This window comes from Taudactylus pleione, unplaced genomic scaffold, assembly GCF_031769625.1.
Source record: "Taudactylus pleione unplaced genomic scaffold, aTauple2 ptg000154l, whole genome shotgun sequence".
In the NCBI taxonomy this organism is placed as follows: domain Eukaryota; kingdom Metazoa; phylum Chordata; class Amphibia; order Anura; family Myobatrachidae; genus Taudactylus; species Taudactylus pleione.
In genome coordinates this window covers 26,430,482-26,452,848 of record NW_028284556.1, presented here as the reverse complement: position 1 = coordinate 26,452,848, position 22,367 = coordinate 26,430,482, and positions in this window count along the sequence as shown.

Genomic DNA, 22,367 nt, shown 5'->3' with positions numbered 1-22,367 from the left:
GTCCGACAAATCACAACGATCCCGAAGTGTCAGGTCCCAAGTGGGAACTGACAATCTCCCCGTATTGATTTTCTGTATGTATGTACTAGAAGTCTTAGTAGAACACTGGGAAATTACAGCACAATTCTTCTTTTATTTTTGCATATATTCAATAATAAATGGAACAATATCACTAAAAGTTGGGAACAACATCACTAAAAGTTGGGAACAACATCAGTAAAAGTTAGGAACAGCATCACTAAAATTTGGGAACAACATCACTAAAGTTTGGGAACAACATCACTAAAAGTTGGGAACTTGGGAAAGCAGCAGCGCCAAGCGTGCGTCTGTCTGTTAAAGGGTGGTGTAACCCCCAAAGTGCACTCCAACAAATATAAAACATTTTCTTCTGTGTTTGTGAATAGTGTGCACTGTACGTGCATCCTCAAAGCAGCAGCGCCAAGCGTGCGTCTGTCTGTTAAAGGGTGGTGTAACCCCCAAAGTGTGCTCCAACAAAAATAAAAAATCTTCTTTTTTTCTGTGTTTGTGTGAAATGTATGCGCAGTAGCCGCACCTGCATCCTCAAAGCAGCAGCGCCAAACATGCGTCTGTCTGTTAAAGGGTGGTGTAACCCCCAAAGTGCACTCCAACAAAAATAAAACATTTTCTTCTGTGTTTGTGAATTGTGTGCACTGTACATGCATCCTCAAAGCAGCAGCGCCAAGCATGCATCTGCCTGTTAAAGGGTGGTGTAACCCCCAAAGTGCGCTCCAACAAAAATAAAAAAAATATTTTTTTCTGTGTTTGTGTGTGAAATGTATGCGCAGTAGCTGCACCTGTATCTTCAAAGCAGCAGCGCCAAGTGTGCATCTGTCTGTTAAAGGGTGGTGTAACCCCCAAAGTGCACTCCAACAAAAATAAAAATTTCTTCTGTGTTTGTGAATTGTGTGCACTGTACGTGCATCCTCAAAGCAGCAGCGCCAAGCATGCGTCTGTCTGTTAAAGGGTTGTGTACCCTCCAAAGTACACACCACAAAAATTTTTTCTTTTTTTCTGTCTTTGTGAATTGTGTGCACTGTAGCTGCACGTGCATCAACAAAGGAGCAGCGCCAAGCATGTGCCCGTGTCCCATAAGTCTGTTAAAGGGTGGTGTAACCCCAAAGTGCTCCAAAAAATAAAAAACAATTTTTTTTCTGTATATGTGACTTGTGTGCGCTGTAGCCGCACGTGGATCAACACAGTAGCAGCGCCAATCGTGCTCCTGTGTCATAAGTCAAGGGCCGGTTTGGACATCTGGTCCGGACTGAAGGACATGCCAACAATTTCTGACATGTCTACTGTCACTGCATATGATGCTGTCACCAGTGACAGAATGGTGGAGGATTACATTGGAAGGAAAAAGAGGCAATTTGGAGGCCCCTGTACAAACTGGCTCTATGTTACCTGAGTTGCCCCCCTCCAGTGTGTACTCCGAAAGGGTGTTTAGTGCAGCTGGGAACCTTGTCAGCGAAAGGCGTAGGAGGTTGCTTCCACAAAATGTGGAGAAGATGATGTTCATAAAAATGAATTATCAACTCTTCCAGGGAGACCAGCCTCCAGAACGTACAGAGGGACCTGTGGTGGTGGATTCCAGCGGGGACGAATTAATACTCTGTGAGGATGAGGATGTACACAACACTGAAGAGGGTGAAGAATCAGTGGATGAGGAGGATGAGGACGACATCTTGCCACCGTAGAGACAGTTTGTGCAGGGACAGATTAATTGCCAGCTTGTTTTGTGGGGGCCCAAACGAACCAATCATTTCACCCACAGTCGTGTGGCAGACCCTGGCGCTGAAATGATTGGTTTGTTAAAGTGTGCATGTCCTGTTTATACAACATAAAGGTGGGTGGGAGGACCCAAGGATAATTCCATCTTGCACCTCTTTTTTTTCTTTGCATTATGTACTGTTTGGAGCCTAATTTTTCAAACTGCCATCCTGTCTGCCACTGTAGTGTCACTCCTAGATGGGCCACGTGTTTGTGCCGCCCACTCATGTCGCTTAGCATAGTCATCTAGATACCTCGGTGCAACCTTTTGGCCTCAAAACAATATTGTGAGGTGTTCAGAATAGACTGGAAATGAGTGGAAATTAATGTTATTGAGGTTAATAATAGCATAGGAGCAGAAAAACCCACAAGTTCTGTGATTTTAGCTGTTTTTATGCTTTTTTTCAAAAAAATACCGATCCAAAACACAAAACCCAGAACCCAAAACACGGAAGGGTGGTTTTGGCAAAACCAATCCAGATCCAAAACCAAAACACGAAAAGTGGCCGGTGCACACCCCTAATATAGATATATATTGTGATAGGATCACTGGTAAAGTGGTTTGTGGCAGGTACATTTGTCCCAGATTCCTGTCTTATGTGTTCTAAACCCCCAGGAGAAAGTCTGCAGTGTAGCAGGCTTGAGTCTCGGCTTTTTGAAAAGCCGGTTTGGGACCTGGGGGTTGTGGGTGAGAGGAGAGGGAGGGCTCCACCCACGGCCACTCCAGGTTTTGGGCCTTGCAACCTGGTAACAGGCTTGTTAAGGTTTCCACCTGAGAGTGGCCAATATAAGCCTAGTGTGTTTAGGGCTGAGTGTCTCACCTGGGAGAGCAGGCAGGGAGTTTGCTCAGAGACACTTGAAAACCCATTTGTAAGTGCTGTGCTGTGCTTTTGTTGCTGGCGAGGGCATTATGCCCTGCCAGGTTCTTGTAGTGAGGGAAGTCACTTGTGAAGTTAGTGCCCCGACAGGGCTAGGATTTATGTTTGTTTACTTTATGATTATTTCTGACATTGTACAATAAAGACTGGCGCCGACCAGCCTGTACTCGAATCCAGTCTGGTGTACTGTTTCCCAGCTGCTGTGTGTGTAAGGAAGGAGTCCTCTACCCAGGAGAGGGACCCCCTAACCGGACTGTGTCACAATATGGTGGAGAATGCGGGCATTCACACACACTGAAGTTGCAGCGAGAGTAAAACTTTCCGTTTAAAAATTAAAGGGACAGACACCCAATTTGTGAGTGTGGAGATAACACTGTGTCCTTGGAGTCCCATAGAGGAGGCGTCAGCCAATGCTCAGAGAGGCAAGGTTCAGCTTCCAACCTACAGGACAAAATGGAGGACATTATTAAAGCCTTGCTCCTAGCTACAGCAGCTCAGCAGGAGACAAACAAACTTCAGCAGGAAGCTACCTGGGCTCAGCAGGAATCCACCAGGGTGCAACTGTTGGCCTTGGAGACAGCCCAGAGGCAACAACAGGTCGCCATCGAGGAAACCTGCCAGGCCATAAAAGAGGTGGTACAGCACCTGGTCGCCCGGCCCAGAGATGTTGCTACTGGTCCTCCCCCCCCCCCTCTCACTCCGTACGAGCCAGTCACTTTCTTCAAAAGATGACTTCGGGCGATGATATGGAGGCCTATCTCGCCGCATTTGAAAGAACGTCCGAAAGGGAGAGTTGGCCCAAGGAGCAGTGGGCAAGTCTGGTGGCACCTTTTTTGTCTGGGGAGCCACAAAAAGCATATTTCGACTTATGCCTGGCTGATGCCAAGGACTATAAAAAACTAAAACAGGAGATCCTAACTCGCTTGGGAGTCACCACCTTTGTTCGTGCCCAATGGGTCCACCGCTGGGAGTTCCATAGGGACAAGCCTCCACGTTCACAGATGCATGACCTCGTCTATCTGTCCTCAAAATGGCTACAGCCCGAGACGCTGAAGGGACCACAGATCGTGGAAAGGGTCGTGATGGACCGTTACCTGCGATCATTACCTGTGACTCTGCGCAAGTGGGTGAGCCATGCAGACCCTAAGTCCGCGGACCAGTTGGTCGAGCTGGTGGAGAGGTACGTGGCGGCTGAGGAGCTGATGAGTATGCCCCACCGAGCCCCGATGGCACACCGGCGAACTCCCACAGACACTGGTAAGACTGTTCCTGGGGAGAAGGGTGCTGGGCGGTGGAATGTACCTAAGACTGAGGGTGTAGAACCTGGAGACAGGCCTGCCAGGCCAGGAAGGTTCTTGCCCCATAAACGACTAGACATTAATATGACTCAGTGTTTCCGATGTGGTGGCTTCGGCCATATTGCCGCTAATTGTTCACTTACAACTGAACCTATGCAATGTGATAATATGAGATATGGTAAGAACTTACCCTTGTTATCTCTATTTCTACGAAGTCCATAGGGTTCCACAGGATACCTTGGGGTATAGGTGATGACGTCAGTCTTCAGGCACCACAGAGTTAAAGTTTTCAGCCTCCCAGGATGCATCTGGGTCCCTCTCCTATACCCCGCCCCCGGGCCAAGGCATCTCAGTTACGTCACAAGCCATAGGCCGGAGGAGGAGAAGAAAGAGAGAGAAGAAAAAAAAATCTGGACACTCACAAGAATCACATTCTCACCATAGGGAGACGGAAAAAACGGTGACCAGAATAAAGCCCATCTGCAGTACAGGTGCGACAGGGCGGGAGTCCTGTGGAACCCTATGGACTTCGTAGAAATAGAGATAACAAGGGTAAGTTCTTACCATATCTCATATTTTCTACTTCAGGGTCCATAGGGTATCCACAGGATACCTTGGGGATGTCCCAAAGCAGTATCCTTTAAGGGTGGGGACGCTCCTGTGCTGAGAGGAGAATCCGCCGCCCGAAGGAAGCATCCTGAGAGGCAAAGATGTCAAAAGCGTAATACCTCACAAAGGTATTGACAGAAGACTACGTAGCAGCCTTGCAGATCTGAACTGCAGAGGCACCACGTCTAGCTGCAAACGAAGGACCCACAGACTTAGTGGAATGAGCCCTCACCAAGGAGGGAACTGGAAGACCTTCATGAAGATAAGCTTCTGAAATTGCCATACGAATCCAGCCTGCCAAAGTCTACTTTGAAGCAGGCCAACCCTTTTCACGGAAGCCATAGAGGACAAACAAGGCGTCCGACTTCCTAAAAGAAGAAGTGCGATCAACATAAATTCTCAATGCCCGCACAACATCCCAAGTGGCGTCACCCACTGAAAGTCCAGGTGAATTGAAAGCCGGCACAACAATTTCTTCATTGATGTGAAAACTGGATACCACTTCGGGAAGGAATCCCGGACGAGTGCGAAGCACCGCCCTATTCCTATGAAAATTCAGAAAAGGGGGTCTACAAGAGAGAACCCCTAAATCCGACATCCGTCTGGCCGAGGCAATGGCCAGAAGGAATATGGTTTCAACTGTAAGCCATTTAAAGTCCACTGAGTCCAGTGGTTCAAACGGCGGTCCCTAGAGAACTCTCAGGACCACAGCCCAATTCCAAGGCGCCACCGGTGGAACAAAAGGTGGCTGAATGCGAAGAACACCTCGCATAAAGGTGTGCACATCAGAGAGCGCAGCAATCCTACGATGAAACCAGACTGACAGGGCAGACACCTGCACTTTCAGAGAAGCCAGGCGAAGCCCATGATCCAGTCCAGCCTGTAGGAAAGCCAACACCCTAGACAGGCGGAACTCCCTAAGGGAATAACCTCTAGGTCTACATCACCGGAAGAAAGTATGCCACACACGATGGTAGATTCTTGCCGAGGAAGGTTTACAAGCTCTTAGTATGGTTTGCACCACGGAGCTAGAAAAACCCTCTGGACCTTAGCATGACCGTTTCAACAGCCACACCGAGTCAGGTCCGGGTGAAGACAAGGAACCTATGACAGCAGATTCGGTCGTAATGGTAACCTCAGAGGAACGTCTACTGACAGACTCTGGAGGTTGGAGAACCAGTGCCGTCTGGGCCACTCGGAAGCTATCAACAGTAGCGTACCTCCTTCTTGATTTGAATTTCCGTAATACCCGCGGAAGAAGGGAAAACGGAGGGAAAAGGTAGGCAAACTGGAACATCTACTAGACGGACAGGGCATACACCAGAGACGCCTTTTCATCTCATGTTCGAGACCCGTACACCGGCAACTTGTTGTTGTGCCGGGACGCCATGAGGTCTATCTCTGGAAGACCCCACTTGTCCACCAGACTCCGAAAGACGTCCTGGTATAAAGACCACTCTCCCGGTTCCTCCTTGCTGGTTTAAATAGGCCACCGTGGTGGCGTTGTCCGACGGGACCTGCACAGGGTGACCCTGGAGAACCGGCTGTGCCCGCTGGAGAGCTCTTGACACCGCATGGAGCTCCAGAATGTTTATTGGAAGCTCCGCTACCGCCCGAGTCCACCTGCCCTGAAACAAGTGTGGACCCGTGACAGCTCCCCAGCACCGGAGACTGGCGTCCGTTGTTAACAGGACCCAGTTCGCCACCCAGAACGGGCGTCTGCAAACACCAGGTTAGAGACAGGCGAACATCCGGAGTGAGCCCCAACGTCTGGGACTTGAGACACTGAGGCAATCCATTCCATCTGGACCAGATCAATAGCAGCAGAGGTTTGGAGTGAAATTGGGCGTACTCCACCATGTCGAATACCGACACCATTGAGCCCAATAATCTCTTTGCCAAGTGTGTCGACACTCGACGACACTGCAGACAACTGCGCACCCTCAACTACAAAGCAAGGATCTTTTCCTCCGTCACAAAGATCCACTGCTGCCTGGAGTCCAATAAGGCCCCGAGGTGCAGGATCCTCTGAGACGGGGTGAGAGTGGACCTCTGCCAGTTTGTCAACCAGCCGTGACGTTGCAGTACCGCAATCGTCAGATCCAGATGGTGTAAAAGAAACTCTGGAGACCCCGCTATCAACAGGAGGTCGTCCAGATAAGGCAACAGTCGGACTCCCTGCGTCCGCAGGAGAGCCGCCATGACCGCCATGACCTTGGTGAATACCCGTGGAGCAGTCACCAGGCCAAAAGGCAGTGCCCGGAACTGGAAATGTTCGTTGCAGATTGCCAATCTGAGGAACTGCTGATGGCGCAAAAAAATAGGGACATGTAGGTAAGCGTCCTGGATGTCCAATGACACCATGTAGTCCCCAGAATAATGGACCGCAGGGTCTCCATCCGAAACAGAGGCACCCTCAAGGACTTGCTGAGGGCCTTTAGGTTTAGTATTGAACGGTAAGACCCATTGGGTTTCTGCACCAAAAATAGAATGGAATAGAAACCCAGGCCCCTCTGGGAAATTGGAACATGCACTGCGACCAGCACCGGGCGAACTGAAGCAGGCGCCCCCCACTTTGGGGTCCCCCAAAAGGAGGCCTGGACCGTCAGGCCGCAGGTTTGTTATCTGACCTAGGAGCCGGACATCTGGTACTCCAGACCTGATTCTTGGGCTTGGACAATTTCTTGGCCCCAGCCTGCCATGGACAGGACTGTACTTTAGGCCTACCTTGGGCCCTGTGAGGCCAAAAGGACGACCCACCAGCACTAGAAAGAATCGTAGCAGACAGAAGACATGCAGATTTTGCTGCTGCCAACGTAACTACAATTTTGTCCAGATCTGGACCAAATAGTACCTGTCCAGACCTTCTAATCCGCGTCCGCTTTCCAAGAACGCAACCATAAGGTGCGACGAGCAGCCACGGCTGCAGAGGAGATCCTAGAGGTGAGTATACAAATATCTAAGGCCGCTTCATTAATGTAAGTGGCCGAGTCTCGAAGATTGCCCACCAACTCGGTCTGTTCAGCCGAACAGTCAGAGTCCAAAGACGCCTCCAAATTATCCGCCCAGCGCTCCATAGCTCTGGCTACCCAACACACGGCCAGAGCCGGTCTGGATGCTTCCCTGCAAGGGAATAAACGGCTTTGAGGCAGATCTCCACCTTGCGGTCAGTGACATCCTTCAAGGATGACATCGAAGGCATAGGCAATGTGGCACTTTTGACTAGGCGTGTGACATGTGAATCCACTTGCGTAGGGGATTCCCGCTTAGAAAAATAATTGACCGCAAACGGATAAGCCACGGCTACGCGTCTCTGGGGCTGAACCGTTTACCTGGATTTTTCCACGCCTCCTCTAAATGATCCACTAATTGATCAGAAAGAGGGAACACCGTAGCCTCACCCTTAATATCCTTAAAAAGGCATATATGAATGTGGCCACCAAAGGATCAATATCCTCAATAACTAAAGCCGAGCGGACCGCTCGAATAAGACCAGGGATATACACCTTGGACTTAGCGTCCGGCTCTTTGGTACGGAGAGGTTCTTGGTCAGATAGATCCAGAATCTCCCCATGATCTGACGTCTCATCGTCATCCCCATAAGGAGCAGATAAAGACGCCACCGGCCGTTATGAGGCCGCAACACAGACTCCCCCTGTAAAACATCGGACAAATGCTGAACCGATGTAGTTAAGAGTATTAACCCACGCAGGCTCCGGAGAAACCTGGGAAGGGACAGGGAGACTGTGGGGTACCATCAATTGTCTCGGGAACTCCCGCATGGGTGACGACACCACTGACTGCTGGGACAAACCCGTCTGGGTAAACGCAGGTGGCGGAGCTAGCTGGCCCACAAGGGTTGTAAGCGCCTTAGCGAAACAAGCCCAGGGAGGTTCCTGTACCGGGACCATAATCGGCCGTGACAGTGCCAGGCACTGGGGGCATAACCCCTCCGCGTTACCCTCTCCCTCCGCTATTGGTACCTTACATTTAGTACACATGAGCTGGAGAGGAAAATCAGTCTCAGACATGATGGTAAGTATGTGACACTCACACCTATATGTATTGGTATAGTGTGAATAACACCCTGCACACCGCGCACCGCAAGGGCTTTGAGCAGAGCAAGATCAGGGACAGTAATAAAGCTGACAGTAGAAAGTGAAAGTACAGACAGCAGGCTAGCAGTTCAGTCACATACAATGCAGAAGAAACAAATCCCTGCACTATTAGCGCTGATTCTCAACTACTCAGACCCTCAGGCTGGTAGGACTCAGCGCTGCATACACTGACCTGTGACAAACAGAGGAGAGGTATGCTGGGGGACCCAGACCGCAATGCCACCGCTCACAGGCTTCCAGCAGTGTTCACCATGCTTTAAAGATGGCCACCGAGGAGCAGAAGATGAAGGAGGCCGGCCTGGGGAGGACAGCTGACACACTGTGGCCAATCAGGCAGAGCAGAGAGGCTGTGTGCAGCAGGGGAGGCGCCGGCTGTGAGACAGGGAAAGTGCGCTCCCCTGGCATGCATTTAACCCCTGGGACGCCGCAGCGCATGCCGCTCAGCAGCGGCCCGCTGTCCCAGGGGGTAGTGGAAGCGCAGGTTGGTCGCCTGGCTCCACGCTGCAGCCAGTCCCCAGGGAGCCCCCTGCCTGGGGACTCAGGACCATGTGACCAGCAGGGACCCACCGCGGGACCCCGCTGCTTACCTGCATCCCCTTGGATCCGGCCATGGTCCAAAACATCTGGGGACACCGCTAGCCGTGACCCCAGATGTCTACCAGCATCCCCGGATCAGTACCGGCGTTCTGGTACCGGCGGGGTGTAGGGGAGACGGCATGGACGTCAGTACTGACTGTCCATGCTGTACTCCCAGATGTGCAGCCAGCGCTGCCTTTAAAAGAAACTTCAGGGGCTCTTCATAGCCCCCCTCTGCACAGTGCCTCCGACTCCGGCCAGGCACCGACGAAACTGAGATGCCTTGGCCCGGGGGCGGGGTATAGGAGAGGGACCCAGATGCATCCTGGGAGGCTGAAAACTTTAACTCTGTGGTGCCTGAAGACTGACGTCATCACCTATACCCCAAGGTATCCTGTGGATACCCTATGGACCCTGAAGTAGAAACTGCTCATGTCTACTGCAGGGGGTCTTTCTTTGCACAGACAGCCTGTACGGCTGACAGGCAGGCTGAGACTGATAAGCACATGTGTGTACTCACTGTAGATGGCAACCGAGTAGAGGCACTGTTAGACTCTGGTAGCTTGGTGACACTTATAAAAGCTGAGCTGGTGAACCCCTTGAGGCATACAGGGAAAACTGTTGGTGTGACCTGCATACATGGGGATACTCGATATTATGTTACGGCCGAGGTGAACATCGAGACACCATGTGGCTCTGCTATAGTTTCTGTGGGTTTGGTGCATGGTCTGGTGTACGATGCAATATTGGGGAGAGACTTTGCTCACTTCTGGAAGTTGTGGGAAAGCCGTTTTGTTCCAGAGGTGAACAACCCCGATCCATTTGAGAAGGTTGTCGATGTAGTGGAGGAGGGAGTTTCTTCTGAGTCAGAGTTATTCCCTTTTTCTACTATGGTTGGCGAACTAGAGAATGCGGAACGTGACGGTGGCCCGCCAACTGATGTGCCTCCCATTGAGGTGGGAAGTGTTGTTGGGCCAGGTGATCGTCTGCCTGATTTAGAGGTCAGAAGAGAGGTCTTTGCCATGGAGCAGTTGAATGACCCTACTTTGGTAAAAGCCAGGGAGAATGTAAAAGTAGTTGATGGTAAACCCGTAGACCCTGATAGTCCTTTGTCCTATCCCCACATGGCAATGTGTCAGGATTTGTTATATCAGGTGACTAAGAAGGGGGAAGATGTTGTGGAACAACTAATAGTTCCCAAAGCCTACAGAAGAACAGTGTTGGATCTGGCCCATGGTCATATAACGGCAGGCCATCTAGGGGTAGAGAAAACCACTGAGCGAATAATGCAGAGGTTTTTCTGGCCCGGGCTTCATAAAGAGGTGTCTGACTTTTGTGCATCCTGCCCTGAGTGTCAGTATCATGCTCCCAGGCCACATTTTAAGGGTCCACTAGTTCCATTGCCTATTATAGAGGTGCCGTTTGAAAGAATAGCGATGGATTTGGTTGGACCCTTAATGAAGTCTGCCAGGGGACACCAGTATATTCTGGTCATAATGGATTACGCTACCAGGTACCCGGAAGCAATCCCGTTGCGCAATACGTCAACCAAGACCATTGCCAGAGAGCTAGTTCATGTCTTTAGCAGGCTGGGTATACCCAAGGAGATACTAACTGACCAGGGTACACCGTTTATGTCAAAAGTCATGAAAGAGTTATGCCGCCTGTTCAAAATCGAACAGTTAAGAACTTTGGTTTATCACCCCCAAACCGATGGGCTGGTTGAGAGGTTTAACAAGACGTTAAAACACATGCTTAGGAAAGTGGTCGACAAGGATGGTAGGGATTAGGATTACTTATTGCCGTATTTATTGTTGGCCATAAGAGAAGTTCCCCAGTCCTCCACCGGGTTTTCACCCTTCGACTTGTTGTATGGGAGACACCCAAGGGGGTTACTAGACATTGCCAAACAGACATGGGAGGGGCAGTCTAGTCCTTACAAAACGGTGATTGAGTATGTTTCTCAAATGCAGGAGAGAATTGCTGCGGTAGTGCCGATAGTGAGAGAGCACCTGGAACAGGCTCAACAGGCACAGCAGAGGGTATACAACCGCAATGCTCGGTTACGCAGCTTTGCTCCTAGGGACAGAGTGTTAGTATTGGTTCCCACTGTGGAAAATAAACTTTTGGCTAAATGGCAAGGGCCCTTTGAAATCTTAGAAAGAGTGGGGCAGGTCAATTACAAAGTTTACCAGCCGGGGAAAAGAAAGCCGGAACAGATATACCATATAAATCTGTTAAAGCCCTGGAAAGATAGAACGGTACTGTCGGCCGTCCGAGCCCCTCCAGTAAATCCAGGGCCCTTAGTTCCCGAAGTGACAGTGGCAAAAACCCTGTCGGCAATTCAACAATAAGAGGTCAAGGAGTTTCTGATCAGAAATAGGGTGCTGTTCTCTGACGTACCTGGGAAAACCTCGGTCATTAAACATGACATCATCACTGACCCAGGGGTTAAAGTTAATCTAAAGCCCTATAGGTTACCAGAAGCACAAAGAGAATCGGTGTTGAAAGAAATTAAAAATATGCTAGAGTTAGGGGTTATTGAAGAATCACATAGTGAATGGTCAAGTCCCATTGTGTTGATTCCAAAGCCCAACGGGAGTGTGCGTTTCTGCAATGACTTCTGAAAGTTGAACAGTGTTTCAAAATTCGATGCCTACCCGATGCCAAGAGTGGATGAACTGATTGAGAGACTAGGGACGGCAAGGTATTTAACCACTCTTGACCTAACCAAAGGGTATTGGCAAGTACCGTTAACCGAGAGCGCCAAACAAATGACAGCTTTTTCAGCGCCAGAGGGCTTGTTTCAGTACAAGATGTTGCCCTTCTGGCTACATGGGGCACCTGCTACCTTCCAAAGAATGATGGACAGGATTCTAAGGCCCCATAGACGGTATGCGGCTGCTTATCTGGATGACGTGGTCATTCATAGTCCTGATTGGCAGTCTCACTTACCCAGGGTACAGGCAATGTTGGACTCCATCTATAAGGCAGGTTTGACAGCCAACCCAAAAAAGTGTTGTCTAGGCATGGAGGAAGTAAAATATCTGGGATACACCATTGGCAGAGGCCTGATAAAGCCTCAGCTCAATAAGGTTGATGCCATACAAAACTGGCCACGGCCTCTGAATAAGAAGCAGCTGAGAGCCTTCTTGGGAATTACGGGGTACTACAGGAGGTTTATACCCAACTTTGCAACCATGGCAGTCCCACTGACTGACCTGACCAAAGGCAAACAAAAAGTCATGGTAGAATGGAGTCCTGAGGCAGAGAAAGCTTTTCAGGAGTTGAAAGTAGCGTTGTGTTCCCAACCAGTCCTGATGACTCCTAATTTTGAAAGGGAATTCATAGTACAAACCGATGCATCAGAAGTAGGTATAGGAGCGGTCCTGTCCCAGAAAAAGGAGGGTGAGGAACACCCTATTTTCTATCTAAGTAGAAAGTTGAATGTACATGAGAGAAACTATGCCACAGTGGAGAAGGAGGCGTTGGCCATAAAGTGGGCATTAGAGGCTCTCAGGTACTACTTGGTTGGAAGAAAGTTCAAATTGATCACTGACCATGCCCCTTTGAAGTGGATGTCCGAAAATAAGGACAGTAATGCGAGAATTACGAGATGGTTCTTGGCGTTACAAACTTTTAAATTTGCAGTGGAACACAGGCCAGGAAGCCAGCTGGCCAATGCAGACGCGTTGTCACGCGTTCATTGTTTGGGGGCTTCAGTTATTCCGCCCCACAGGTCGAAACAAAGGGGGGGATATGTGATAGGATCACTGGTAAAGTGTTTTGTGGCAGGTACATTTGTCCCAGATTCCTGTCTTATGTGTTCTAAACCCCCAGGAGAAAGTCTGCAGTGTAGCAGGCTTGAGTCTCGGCTTTTTGAAAAGCCGGTTTGGGACCTGGGGGTTGTGGGTGAGAGGAGAGGGAGGGCTCCACCCACGGCCACTCCAGGTTTTGGGCCTTGCAACCTGGTAACAGGCTTGTTAAGGTTTCCACCTGAGAGTGGCCAATATAAGCCTAGTGTGTTTAGGGCTGAGTGTCTCACCTGGGAGAGCAGGCAGGGAGTTTGCTCAGAGACACTTGAAAACCCATTTGAAAGTGCTGTGCTGTGCTTTTGATGCTGGCGAGGGCATTAGGCCCTGCCAGGTTCTTGTAGTGAGGGAAGTCACTTGTGAAGTTAGTGCCCCGACAGGGCTAGGATTTATGTTTGTTTTCTTTCTGATTATTTCTGACATTGTACAATAAAGACTGGCGCCGACCAGCTTGTTCTCGAATCCAGTCTGGCGTACTGTTTCCCAGCTGCTGTGTGTGGGTAAGGAAGGAGTCCTCTACCCAGGAGAGGGACCCCCTAACCGGACTGTGTCACAATATATATATATATATATATATATATATATATATACACATATGTATATATATATATATATATATATATATAGTGTGTATGAGTAAAGTAGCAGGGGAAAGGTGGTTGTGTGAGGGGGGGAGGTTGCGTGGAGGGGTTTGTGCAGGATGAGGGGGGGGCCCGGCCCTGCTTATTTCAACAGTCCCGGGCCCCACAATTTCTGATGGCAGCCCTGGTCACACTACAGAGAGAGTATTTTACCTCAGAGACAGCTTTAATACAGAGCCAGCAATATTTTAATATCCATTACTAAACAGTATATTTGCCCTTGCACTACAATAATATCTGACAAATGGTGAGCATACAACCGTCTATCTGAAGATTATTTACATTTGCGGGTAAATCAGGTGCCCCCACAACCAGTCAGTGGAATCCATGTGGGGAAAGTGACAATGCTACCTTAATTAGGAATAGTGACGGGCAGATAACAGGAAAGCTCCGGGCTCTATTCAGCAATCAAATTTCTACTAAAATAATGCGGATATGAGCGTTTCCAAATTTTTTATTTACTATTCCCAAAGTACTATTCCCACTATTCAGCAAAGTGTTAATAGAGCAAATAATGCTATTATCTTCTCTGTTAATACCCATCTTGCACAGTATCACACTGTAGAGAGCAAGCCATAGGCTAGTGTGTACCAGTGATATGCCTGTGAATGACATTGTTCACAGACATATCGCATCGGCTGTGCTGCACGGGATCTCAATACCGACATCTGAATCCTGACAAGGGACTCAAGTTAGGCATTGAAATACCAATGCCTATCTTAATCTCGACGCCGGAATGCCGAAGGACGCCAGACCGAACGAGGTACGTCCCGGGCACCCTTAGCGTTAGCTGTGGGTTAGTTTTAGGTAGCGTAACAGGGTTAGGGTTAGGTTTTGGGGGGAGGTTAGGGTTAGGCACCACTAGGAGGAATGGTTAGAGTTAGGCAACCCCGAGGGGAGGTTAGGGTTAGGCATCCACCCAGGTGGGTTAGGTTTAGGGTGCAGTAAGGGGTGGTTAGGGCTAGGCACCCCCGGGGGGAGGTTAGGGTTAGGCACTAAGGAGGAGGTTAGGGTTAGGCACCAGTAAGGGAGGGTTACGGGGGGGAGAGGGGTAGGGATATGGTACTTACCTGCCCTGTCGGGATCTTCTCCCTTCGGGCTGCCAGCATCTGGATATGCTCCCTATACAGCCAACCGGACTTCATACCCATTCCGTGCTGCACAGCCGATGCAGATATATCAGCTCACCATGCTGATCAGTCGATCTGCAGATATATCTTTGAGGTGTGTGCCCAGCTTATTAGTGACCTGAAACCACACCCAGTGCTGTTACATGACTATGGAAAGTGGAATGCTTAATTTAGAGGGGCAGCAGGCAAAATTACTATGAGAAAGATATTGTGCTCTCTTGCATGGGCACCTTACAGCTGACTACAATAGGTATCTGTTCAGTACCAGATTAAGGTCCACATGGGCCTGGAGCTGACCTTTATGAAGGTCCTATTGCGTGCTGCTGCAGGTGGTGTGACCAGCTGATGAGTGTACATGGGGGTGTGGCCTGTGCCATGGGGTGTGGCTATCACCCTCTTTGCTTATATGAAGCATTACACCGCCTGTTATATTATTGATCACTGAATAAAAAATGTAAATAAAAACTCACAAACTATGGTTTGTTAACAAAATGCTAATTATGTGCTTTAATTTTATTTTGTTATGGTTATGAACATTGGAGGACTGGGGTATGAGGGGGCCACCAGGGGAATTTTATTGTTTGGGCCCACGGCGGCACAATGTTTAAGGGAACAAAGACCTCATGGGGCACTAGATAGATACCAGCTCAAGGCTATATATATATATATATATATATATATATATATGTATATATATATATATAAATTCACAAGGTGCGGCACTCACGGACATAGAGACACAGTACGCTGCTAGTGACGTTATTGACGTTTCAGTTTTATGTAACTGTCTTCAGAATAAACACAATATACAAACACATACCTTTATATAGCCCATCACCAACACCCAAAGTGAATGCTCCAAATGACACTCCCTCGACTCCCGCCCGTCACGTCCATCTGCTGATAATGACGTCATCGGAATTCCTTGCTCGTCGCGCACCACGTGAGGCCCGTCACCAGGCAACACTAAGCAACAATAATGATACACATCATGGGACATTAACCCCACGAACTTATTCAAAGCAGTAATGCCAGATTGTATCAATAAGCCAAGTGTATATATATATATATATTAAAAATGCTGACAGCAACGCTTCTGAGTGCCATCCTGGATGTCTTTATTTATACAAACCTCACCCACATTTATTCTATTTCTAAGAAGATTGGCACCAGCATATGTGCAAGTTGAAGAGTGAATGATGTGAATAAAGAAGCACCTGTGTATGAAAACAGTTTAGTGACCACCATAAGACAGACCATTTTTTTGCACACATTACTAGCCACCTCCCAGGAACGCCCGGCACTTTTCCAAGACATTTCTGATACTGTGCGCCTCAATCACAACAGCGTCACTATGCGTACACACTGTGTAATACATGCACTGTACACGATTTTAGTGATTTGTATGCAGGTGCAGTAGCAAAAAAATTGCCTAACTACGTGAACACTGGCTTTGCTTGTGGCTCTGATTCAGGCCCATAGTGCACGTGTATTATGTACAAATATCAGCTCATTTTAAATATTCTTGGGATAACAAATAGTTCAATTCACAGCGGCCATTACCAGCCAGCCATTAATGCCAGATAACCACCTTGACAGAAAATAGGAATTGTTTTCCAATGGGTGCTATAGATAAAAAATACATACACACCCATCTGCTGCATTACCGCTAATACACTACACTACACCACTAATACAATTCAATCTGCCCACATAGTATTTATCTAATAGAACAGGGCTTGACAAATCCGAGGGGCCAGGTCGCCATGGCTACCAGATTTTGCTGCCTGGCTACCAGATTTTGCAGTGAGGGAGGAAGCAGATCCTCATCAGCCCCCGCAGAGATTTGTGCCTGTAGTACTGAGGCGTTCATTTTGCATGTGTCGAGTGTCGCCTGCGGTGACTACTGTGCCTGTGTATGTCCTGGTCTGCGCTGACTCCTCCTATCTGTCCCATCCTGCACTGACTCCTCCTGTCCTGCTCTGATCCCTGCTGTCTGTCTCAGTCTACGCTGATCCTCCTGTATGTCCCGGCTGTCTACTGTCGCCTATTTCTGGCTGCATAGAGCTCCCCGGTAGTAGGGTCTATGCGTGGCCAGGGATTGCGGAGCAGCTTCAGAGGGATAGTGGTGTGACCACGAGGGGATGGGGGTTCTGTTGTACTTTCTGGCACCATTGTTTTATATGAAATGTGGTCCGTTATTACTGGAGGGTGGGGGGTGGAGCAAGGGAGCTGTGCAGAGCAGTGAGGGGGCCTCCATGTTACTGTATCCATTCAACTGCAACCATTTTGTGAACTAGTATAGTGTGTATAACAGTTGCATAACACACAGAGCTGTGCTCCTCACTCACTCCTGTAATTTTTTTGGGGGGGACGGTGATCTGGCTCCTACACTTTCATCCTGGCTCCTAGATTTTAGAAAAATTTGTCAAGTCTTGTAATAGAAGATGGGTCTAAGGGCCTGATTCATGAATGATGCAGCGGTGACATTACACGCAATGCTGCCCCTCCCCCGGTAATTCTGTCCCTGCCTCCCTCACACGCAGGGGAGGGATGTGTTGGTGCTGGGTCAAGCGTGGTGGGTTCAGGGGTGGTGGTGTCTGCGTGTTCTAGGGGGGCTCCCCAGAGACATCAGTGTACTTGGCCCCAAGATTTCTATTGCCGACCCTGCATACAATATGTATAGTAGGTACAGTCAATAGGAAATTATACACAAGAACAATGTATTATTGATTGTGTGGTTCTGTTCTAGTTTCTAAAGGTAATGCTGGAACCTGTAGTTCCACAAAGGCAAAAATAATGCTAGGCCTATCCCATCTAGAACAAGTAGACAGATAATTGCTGCTAAACTACAAGTCCCAGAGATATCTCAGCAGCGCAAGTCAGGTACAGTCCTATACATACAGTATATAAGCCCCATATCCCCAGCTTGCTGCACTATTACATACAGGCTCTCACTATAATGCCCAGGTCGTTCTGATGTGTACCCTGCCTTAGGCAGCTGCCTAAAAGTGCCAGCCCCTGGATGGCGCTGTTGAGTCCACCAAACAAAAACAGGATGTCTCTGAAATAGAGAACCTTCTGGTGATGGCTGCTGGTCTAATTAGCCGCCGCTATCTGCCCCAACTCCTGTATGACCTTTTCACTCCAGGCTGCCAGCAAGTCTCTGCCGTGGCCACCCAGGCTGTCAGCCTCAGCTGTGATGTGTGCTGTGCTGCTGTGTGCTAAGGATAAGGAAGAGGTGGCCACCACACTGCCTGCATGTTCCATGTCATTGAATGCAGAGTGCAGAGCAGTGCAGTGTCGTGTCAGGGGGAGATTTGGAGGGTTATCAGAAGAACCTTCCTGGCTGTCAGGTGTATGCATTCACTGACATGGAACATGCAGGCAGTGTGGAGGCCACCCCTTCCGTCTCCTGAAGTCCTCTCCTCCTACCCTTGGATTCCCAGCCTGTCAATCACAAAAGAAGCTCCGCCCCTCTACACTACATGAGGAGCTGCTGCCCAATGTCTTGTTGGTGAGAATTCATATGTGTATGTATGCATGTATTTATGTATGTGTGTATGTATGTATGTATGTATGTGTGTATGTATGTATGTATGTGTGTATGTATGCATGTATGTATGTATGTGTGTATGTATGTATGTGTATTTATGTATGTGTGTATGTATGCATACTTGCCTACCCTCCCGATTTGGTCGGGAGCCTCTCGTAAATTGGGTGCCGCTCCCAACCTCCCAGGAAGGCAGGCTATCCTCCCGGCCCCCGGCGATGTGTCCGCACCCCCCCGCGCTTGTAAGGAAAAACCCCGGCAGCAGGGGGGCCGGTGACGCGATTCGAGTCATCGTGGTTTCGCCTCTGGCTGCACAATGCCATTAATCACGGCATTGTGAAGAGGGGGCGGAGCCATGATGACGCGATTGCGCTACCACGCCCCCATGCTCCGCCCCCAACACCGCATCAGCTGCTGGGCCCCGCCCCCTTTGACCATGTATGTGTGACATGTATATGTCACACATACATCACACACACACACACACTTACCTTGCAGCAGCTGCAGGTTATAGATGAAGACATGACCATGTCATTAGGCTCCTCTAATGGAAAATACATTTTGGCCCCAGGACATTACGTCATAGTCAATGAGAGGATCAGGATCTAAGGAGCTCATTCAGACCCACTCGCTAGATGCGTTCTTTTGCTCCCAGCGTATGCAAATTTGGCCAAGTGATGGCACGGCAGGCAATCGCACGGCAAGGCTTAAGCATGCCCACTATGTTCTGGCATGTGATCACTTTGTGTATGTACACGCTCACCAGCCTGTCTTAAGCCGCCCACTAATGCACGTCATCTTCAGTAAGTGTATGCAAGCATGGGTACATCGTGTACCATCGGAAGCGAACGCAGTGCTTGAGGTAGACTATACCCTACCTCAAGCACTACGATCACTTCAGTGTGAAATACAACCAGGTGATGTGTACTATGACGCTGCCTGTTAATTATGTGCACCTCTGAAACGGCGATATTTCGGTCAGACACGACTGCGTTCACATCTACACTCCCCCGTTTCTAGTGCCCTGCCCCTGTTACCACCCACAATCGGCTTCTCCTGTCACTCACTCTGCTGGGCTGTCTATACTGGGCGAGCGAATGCTTCTTGATCTTTCGCACTGGTTTGCGCACGTGCACTGCGATGCATACGCATGCACACAATGCAAACATCGGCCAGCTACGAGCGAACACTTCTTTACGTCTGGGTCTGAATCAGCTCCAGTGTTCCTGCTTGTTCCTGCTGAAAAATACCGCTGTATATATATATATATATATATATATTTATATATTCCAAGGGGATCCGGCACTCACTGAAAAGATACAAACTGCACCCCGTTGCCTGCACATGTACGTCCGGACTCCAGACCCACAATAATAGAAGTAAGGAAAGGTGAGCTTATGTTGTATACTTTGTTATGACGAAAATGTTAACTCATTGAAATGTTGACCACAGGAGTAAAATCCTTTTTTGGATAAAAATTTTGGCAGCCGGGTGGCATCAAGTAGCAGCAGGGTGGCAGCCTTCGTGCAAAAAGGGGCGTAGCTTTTCATGGAGGGGGCGTGGCAACACAATAGTACCAATTCACATTAAGCCCACACAATATGGCCCCTTTATTGCCCATGATGTACACAGTATGCCCCTTATTGCCCAATATATACACAGTATGTCCCCTTATTGCACATTATGCCCACACAGTATGGCCCCTTATTGCACACTATGCCTGGCTTGGGTGTTGGGAGGGGGCAAAGGTAGATAGCTAGGGCACTATTGTGGACAAGGAGGTGGTTAGGGACAGGCAGTGCTAGGGGTAAGGACAGGAGCCACACAGCTGGGGAGTGACAGGGGCCACAAAGCCAGCCAGTAACACCAATGACAGGAGTCCTTACCATTCAGGGTGCTCCTATACCCGCACCGTTTACACCTGGGCAACTGGTATGCACACCTCCCCAGCCCGGGTCCAACATCCCCACTGAGGCACAGTGAATGGAGAGTGGCTGTGGCGGGAGCAGCGTGTGATGGAGAGGGACCGGAGTGAGGCTGAGTAAGCCAGGAACACAGAGCAATGAGCGGGCGGCAGCTGCAGAAGGCGCACACAGAGGTAGGAGGAGCTGCAAGCGCCAGGGTGATTCTCGGAGCTGTAGTGAAGAGAATCTGCCGGCGGCGATTGGTTGAGAAGATGCCGCCGGCTGTTATTGGTTTCTGCGGCGCTGCGCAAACAGCACGTCCTGCAGGTCCCGGGCGGCAATATAATTTTGCCGGGCGGACCGCCCTTTAAATAGAGCCTTGGGAGAACACGGTTTTATATATATATAAATATATGCATATATATATATATATATATATATATGTGCTTAAGTCTTGTAGCAAAGTGTAGTAAACTGCTTTGTGCAAAAAGTGCAGTGTGTGCAAAGTGTGCTACTAAAGTGCTGAAATGGAACAATAATTTAACCGTTTAAAATTACCCCATCAGAATGAGGTAACCAGGTGGATAATAAAGTGCAATGTATCCACCTGGTAACCCATTAAAGGTTGATTAGAGGTTGTGATCATTGCTAGGCTGTGTTTTGGATTTTTGCTCATGTATAAATAAATTGCTATATATATCTTTATTGCACTCTGGGCCTGATTCAGACCCGCTCGCGAGTGCTGAGCGCTCGCAAGCAGGTCAATGGTGGCCCAGTGTGCATGCGCACACCGTCGCTCCGGGTCTCGTACCAAAGGGGGCATGCTGTCGATGTTGAGTGACAGCACGCCCCCTTTGGAGGGCGGGCCGGGGGGAACGCCTACCATCTGGGGCCGGCTCCACTGACATCACAAGTGACCCACAGCGATGCGAGCGGCAAGGAGGCCGCTCTAAAAAACAAGAAGGCCAGCCCTGATTCAGAGCGAGCGCTCTGTCAGAGTGTCTGGCTCTGAATCAGGGCCTCTGTTCATATCACAGGTATATATTTTGGTATTTATGAAGCACTTTACCATCCCCATTTTGATGGGGTCATTTTAAATGGTTAAATTATTGGTTTATTTCAGCACTTTAGTAGCACACTTTGCACACACTGCACTTTTTTCACAAAGCACTTTACTACACTTTGCTACAAGATTTATGCACATATATATAGATGAACACTACTGCACTTCATTCTTGACCCAGTGGGTTATAAAACGCCATTATACATAAGACACTCTAGTCGCTTAAATCAGTTTCACTTATCAAACTAATTTCTGTGGCATAGACCCCGATGCTATTATTTATATTGGTACAGATGACGTTTTCAGAATACAGAGAAGAGTGGTCTTTTCTAATAAGTAGGTCTGCTCCTGAATTGGGCTGTTCCATACACAGTTTACACACATATATATATATATATATATATATATATACTGTATACATACACACATACATATAAATATTCATACACAGACATATATACCCACATACATGTACAGTATATATTATACATACACACACACATATGGTTATATATATATATATATATATAATATATATATACACACATATATATATATATATATTCATACACAGACATATATATATATATACAAACATACATATGTGTATACACACATGTGTACAGTGTATTACACATACACACATATATATCTAAACACAAACATGCATATGCATTACACACACACACACATACCTTGCAGCAGCTGTGGGTTGTAGATGAAGACAGGTCCAGGCACCATGTCATTAGGCTCCTCTCCCTAGCAGGAAAGGAATCACATCATATTGGTCCAGGGCTTAATAATATGATACCCGCTCTCGGGTCTTACAGTTTTGGGTGTTCATAAGCACCACCCTGCGTTCACCACTGGTAACTGAAGGTCAAATGTTTATGAGCAATATAATAACTACTGTATAGGCTATTTACAAAATAACTGTTGTCATCAATATTAGAGGAAAAAGACCCTTGGGATGAGAAATGACTGCCGGGTAACCCTT